Source organism: Orycteropus afer, unplaced genomic scaffold (assembly GCF_000298275.1).
Source record: "Orycteropus afer afer isolate SDZICR_OR568_19922 unplaced genomic scaffold, OryAfe1.0 scaffold00145, whole genome shotgun sequence".
NCBI lineage: Eukaryota > Metazoa > Chordata > Mammalia > Tubulidentata > Orycteropodidae > Orycteropus > Orycteropus afer.
The window spans coordinates 1,938,228-1,945,239 of record NW_006921732.1 but is presented as its reverse complement, the minus strand read 5'-3'; positions in this window follow the sequence as shown (position 1 = coordinate 1,945,239).

Sequence of the window (7,012 nt, the reverse complement as noted above, 5' to 3'; positions counted from 1 at the left end):
ATTGGATTATTTGTCTTTTTGTTATTGAGGTGTTGGAGTTTTCTATAAATTCTAGAGATAAGTCCCTTGTCAAATATGTCATTGCCAAATATTTTTTCCCAATCTGTAGGTTCTCTTTTGACTCTTTTGCAGAAGTCTTTGGAAGCACATAACAATTTAACTTTTAGAAGTTCATATTCATCTAGTTTCTCTTCTGTTGTTTGTGTATTTTGGGTTATGCTTGATAGTCTATTTATGCCATATATTAGGGACCCTAAATTTGTCCCTAGATTTTCCTTGAGGAACTCTATGGTTTTAGGTTTCACATATAAGTCTTTGATCCATCTGGAGGTAGTTTTTGTATATGGTGTGAGGTACAGATCTTGTTTCATTTTTCTGCAAATGTATATCCAGTTTTGCCAGCACGATTTATTAAACAAACATTCTCTTCCCCATTTAATGAATTTCAGCCCTTTGTTAAAGATCAGCTGACCGTAGGCCCATGGATGTGTTTCTGGGTTCTCAATTCTATTCCATCGGTCTACGTGTCTGTCATTATACCAATACCAGGTAGTTTTGACTACTGTGGCTGCATAGTAGGTTTTGAGATCCAGCAGTGTGAGACTTCCTACTTTGTTCTTCTTCTTCAATAGTGCTTTGCTTATCCGAGGTCTCTTTCCCTTCCATATAAAGTTAGTGATTGGTTTTTCCATATCCTTAAAAAATGTTGATGGGATCTGGATTGGGATTGCATTGAATGTATGGCTTATTTTGGGTAGAACTGACATTTTCACTATGTCCAATCTTCCTATCCACGAGCATGGGATGTTCTTCCATTTATGTAGATTTCTTAATAGTTTCTTGAAGTAATTTTTTTATAGTTTTCTTTGTACAGGTCTTTTGTGTCCCTGGTGAGATTTATTCCCAAATATTTTAATTTTTTGGTAGCTATTGTAAATGGTTCTGCTTTTCTTTTTCAGCAATCTCTTTGCTGGTGTAGAGGAATCCAGCTGATTTTTGGATGTTGATCTTGTATCCTGTCATGATGCTAAATCTCTCAATTAGTTCCAGTGGATTTTTGACTGAGTCTCTTGGGTTTTCTAGGTATAGGGTCATATCATCAGCAAACAGGGATAGTTTGACTTCTTCCTTACCAATTTGGATGCCTTTGATTTCCCTTTCTTGCCTTATTGCCCTGGCTAGGACTTCCAGAACAATGTTGAATAGAAGTGGTGATAGAAGGCATCCTTGCCTGGTTCCTGTTCGCAAGATGAATGGTTTCAGTCTCTCTACATTGATTATAATGTTGGCTGTTGGTTTTGCATAGATACCCTTTATTATGTTGAGGAATGTCCCTTCTATTCCTATTTTGCTAAGAGTTTTGATCAGGAATGGGTGTTGGATTTTATCAAATGCCTTTTCTGCATCAATTGATATGATCATGTGGTTCTTCTCCTTTGTTTTATTTATTTTATGTACTTGTTAAAGTGCCACCTATTCTCAATGTCAAAACATCTTAATCACAGTTCTCTAGAGAAACAACACCAGGAAGATAGAAAAGTAGGTGTATCTGTATCTATAGATATGGATATAAATAGAGGTATACACATACAAAGAAAGATAGAGAGAGATATTAATGAATTAGTCAAGCACTTGTGGGGAGCTGGCAACTCCAAAATCTGTAAGTCAGACCACAAACTGGTGATTTCTGCAGTCTTCTGTCCCTAAGTCCATAGGTCAGGTGACAGACTGGAGATTCCTACAGTTTTGTGTCCCAAAATCACAAGGGTGATAGGTCAGGCAATGGGAAGAGTGAAGGGTGGAAGAATTCTGGCATGATGTCTATACCCTAAAGAAAATGCCCTTTTTGCTTTTACAGCCTTCCACTGATTAGATGAGGCCCACCTCACATTATGGGGGGTAATCTGCTTTACTCATTGCCAGATTATTTAATCACATGTAACTAATTCATAACATCTAGACTAGTGTTTGACCAAACAACTGAGCACCATAACTTAGCCAAGTTGACATATAAAATTAATCATCACAGAGTATAACAAAAAATCTAAAATTTGTGTCATCAGAATCTCAGAATGAGAGAAGAAAAAAGGCAAGACTAAAAAAATACTTGAAGAAATAAAGGCTGAAAACATCCCAAGTTTGGCAAAAAACATAAACCTACGCATTCAAGGTGAGTAGGCCATAAGCAATAAACCAAAATAAATCCACACCAAGACATATCATAGTCAAACTTCTGAAAACTAAAAACAAAGGAAAAAAAAAATCTTGAAAGCAGCAAAAACAAATATGTATAGTAGAAAAACAATTCAAAAAAACAACAGATTTCTCATCATAAACTATAGAGGCCTGAAAGGCATAACACCTATCAAGTTCTGAAAGAAAAGAACTGTAAACCTTGAATCTTATATCCAACAATATATCCTTCAGGAATGAAGGGCGAGTCAAGACATTCTTAGATGAAGGAAAAGGAAAAGAATTTGTCACCAGAAAACCTACACTTAAAAAAAAAATTGGCTAAACGAGTTCTCTAAACAGAAAGGAAGGAACTAAAAGAAGCAAGCTTGAAATATCAGACAGGAAGAAAGAATATTTTAAGTAAAAATATGGGGAATATATGTATAATAGGCTTACCTTCTTCTACTGAGATATCTGAGTTATGATTGAAAGTTGAAACAAAAATTATAATACTGTCTGAAGTGGTTCTAAATGTATGTAGATGAAATGTTTAAGATAATTGTATTATAAATTAAAGAGGGTAAAGTGATATAAAGGAAGGTGAGGTTTCTACCCTTCACCCAAACTGATAAAATGATACTAATAGACTACAATGGTAGGCTCAAACATAGCAACAATTTTGGGGATGGTGAAAGATCAAGCAGTGTTTTTTTCTGCTGTACATAGGGTCACTATGAGTCAGATCTGACTTAATGGCACTAACAATAACAAACAGTAGACTGTGATAAGAGATATACACCAAAACCTCTTGCTGTCAAGTCAATAGTGACTCATAGCAACCCTGTAGAACAGAATAGAACTTCCCCATAGGATTTCCAAGGCTGCTACCCAGAAGATCAGCAGTTCAAACCCATCAGCTGCTCCATGGAAGGAAGTTGGGGCAATCTACTTTCACAAAGATTTACAGCTCAGAAACCCAATGGAGGTCACTATGAGTCAAATTCCACTCGAAGGCAGTGAGTTTGGTTTGGGTTTAATCTTTATGGGAAAACACTGCCACATCTTTCTCCCATGGAGCAGCTGGTGGGTTCAAACTGCCAACCTTTTGATAAGTAGCCAAGTGCTTAACCACTGCACCATTAAGGCTACATATATACAAAAAGATGCACTATATATATAAACACACATACAAAGATACACTCGAAAACAATAGAACTCAACAACAAAAAGACAACAACACAACTAAAAAAATAAGCAAAGGACTTAATAGATATTTCTCCAAAGAATATATACAAATAGTCCATAAGCACATCAAAAGATGTTGGACATCTATAGTCATTAGGGAAACAGAAATCAAAACCATGGTGAAATACCACTTCACACCCACTCAAATGACTATTATTTAAAAAATGGAAAATAGCAAGTGTTGGTGAGGACGTGGAGGAATTTGAAACCTCATTGCCATAAATAAAGGGCAAATCCTACTTTCACCATCAACTTCATGATAAGGATCAGCATGAATTCAATCCCCCAAATGTTTAGATTGATCATTCCCCAAATTCCCAATTCTCCATCTTTGTCTCCAGTAGCCCATACTGCACTCTCTCTCCATCCTTAGCTACCTGGAGCTAAGTCAGCTTTCACAAGTTAAAAGGACATCACTCTTCAGACTGCCAAATAGGCAGATGCCAGCTGAAAATTTGGGAAGTCCACATGACACCCCAACCTTCCAAACTACTGGCCACAGATTTGAGGCTAGTTCCCACTGTCCCTTCAAGATGTCAGCCTCAAGTTTGGTAGTCCACACAACAATGTTACTTTCTGATCTGTCAGCTCCCACTGCCCCTTTGGGTTCAATATTCACTGGAATGACTCACTGAATCTCAAGGAGAGTACACTATACAACTAAAATGGATACATATGAAGAGTTGCATAGAGAAAGGTGTGGGAGAGTCCCCAAAGTGGAGCTTCCATGTCCCAAGGAATGCACTACCCTTCTGAAAGCAGGTATTCTCACCAACTAGGAAGCTCACTGAGCTTTTCTGCTCAGGGTTCATATTGACCTCACCACCTGGTCATAATAGATTACATGACCTGATGCTAGTCAACATCAGGCCATCAGGTGTTTCCTCTTAGTCTGGCCAGCTCCTACTCATTAACCTCAGGGGTTGTCCAGCTCTCAGGAACCAAGAAAAATACCAATTTCTTTCTGTACCTCATACTTGTCCATTGCTGAGAGGATTGTGAAATGGTGAAAATCCCTTCTGAAAAGAGTTTGGCGATTCCTCAGAAAGTTAAACATAGAATAACCATCCTTATGATCCAACAATTCTATTCCTAGATATATATATTCAAAATAATTGAAACCAGATACTCAAATAGTTACTTACAAACCAATGCTCACTGTAGCATTACTCACAAAAGCCAAAAGGTGGAAACAACCCAAGTGCCCATCAATGGATGAATTAATAAATAAAATATAGTGTATATATATATATATATATATATATATATATATATACACACACACACACACACACACACTAGAATATTACTCAGATATAAAAATAAATGAAATTCTGACACATACTACAACATAGATGGGCTTTGAAAATATTATGCTAAGCCAGACACAAAAGGACAAATATTATATGATACCACTTATATGAAACGTCTAGAATAGACAAATTCAAAGTGACAGAAAATAGAATAGAAATTACCATGGTCTGGAGGAAGTGGGGAGTTAGTTTCAGAGTTCTTATTTGGAGTGATGAAAAATTTTGGAAACAAATAGTGGTGATGATTGAATGACATAGTGAATATAATTAATACCACCAAATTGCACACCTAACAATGTTTCAAGGGGCAACTTTAAATATATATATATCCACAATAAAAAATAAGGAAATTTATTTAAATAATTAAAAAACACTGTAGACAAATCAAAATGGAACTATAAAAATGTTCAAATAACCCCCAGGAAGGCAGGACAAGAAAGCACAGTAATGGAAAATAAAAGGAACATAGATAAAAGAAAAATTTAAAAGGCAAATTTAAGCTCTAGTATATCAATAATTACATTAAATATAAGTGGTTTAAACATTATTAAAGGACAGAGATTGACAAAATGGATTAAAAATATGACCTAAGTATATGCTGTCTACAAGAAACTGACTTCAAATATAATGATTAGGCAAATTGAAAGTAAAATAATGGAAAAAAAATATGTCATACAAACAATTAAAGAAAGTCACAGTGACTAAATTAATATCAGATAAAATAGACTTTCTAGCAAAGAGCAATACTAAAGACAGAGACGATATATAATTATAAAAAAAGTCAATCCATTAAGAGGACATAGAAACCCTAAATAGGTATGCAACAAACAACAGAGTTGCAGAACATGTGAAGCAAAAACCAATAGCACTGAAAGGATAAACAGACAAATTCACAATTACAGTTGGAGAGTTCAACATACCTCTTGAAACAAGTGACAGAAATACACTGAATATTAGTATATAGAACTCAATAAACAACATTATCAACCAAGAGAGTCTAATATTTTTAAAGAACATTTAACCCAGAAACAGCAAAATACACATGCTTTTCAAGTGCCCACATAACATATATCAAGGTACATCATATCTTAGGCCATACACAAACTCAATAAAATTAACATTGTGCTTTCTGATCACAGTGGAATCAAACTAGAAATCAGTAACAGATAACAGTAAAATCTCCAAACACTTGGAAACTAAACAACACTCATAAATAATCCATGGGCAAAAAAGGAAATCTTAAAGAAAAAAAAAAAATACATTGAGCTGAATAAAAATTAAAACACAGCATATAAAATATGTGGGACACAACTAAATTGTGTTGAGAGACACAGTTATAGCAATAAATGCATACATTAAAAAAGAAAAAAAAGTCTCAAACGAATAATCTAAGTCCCCATCTCAAGAACCTAAAATAAGCAGAACGACTTATACCCAAAACAAGCAGAAGGATAAAATAATAAAGACAAAAGCAGAAATCAATAAAATTGAAAACAGAAAAACAGCTAAAATCAATAAAATAAAGAGCTAGTCCTTCAAAAATATCAATAAACTTGACAAAACTCTTGCAAGACTGAGAAGTTAGAAAAGAGAGAAGACACAAATTATCATTATTAGTAAAGAAACAGGCTATCACAACTTTTACCCAAATCACAATAAAAAAAATAAAAAACAGGGGCTATCACAGCAGACCCTGCATACATTTAAGAACAAAAATAAAGGAGTACTATAAATAACTTACTTAAATGAAATGGACCAATTCCTCAATTCATTTAATACCACAATTCATTCAAAATGAAATAGGTAATTTGAATCAACATCCAAAAATCAGTTGGATTCCTCTACACCAGCAAAGAGATTGCTGAAAAAGAAATAAGGAAATATTGTAAACAATGCTATTTACAACAGCTACCAAAAAAATAAAATACTTGTGGATAAATCTTACCAGGGACACAAAAGACCTGTCTAAAGAAAACAATAAAAAACTATTTCAAGAAAACATAAGAAAGCTACATAAATGGAAGAACATCCCATGCTTGTGGATAGGAAGATTGAACATTGTGAAAATGTCAGTTCTACCCAAAACAATCGATACATTCAATGGAATCCCAATCCAGATCCCATCAACATTCTTTAGGGATATGGAAAAACCAATCACTAACTTTATATGGAAAGGAAAGAAACCTTGGATAAGCAAAGCACTACTGAAGAAGAAAAACAAAGTAGGAGGTCTCGCATTGCCGGATCCCAAAACCACAGTAGTCAAAACTGCCTGGTAT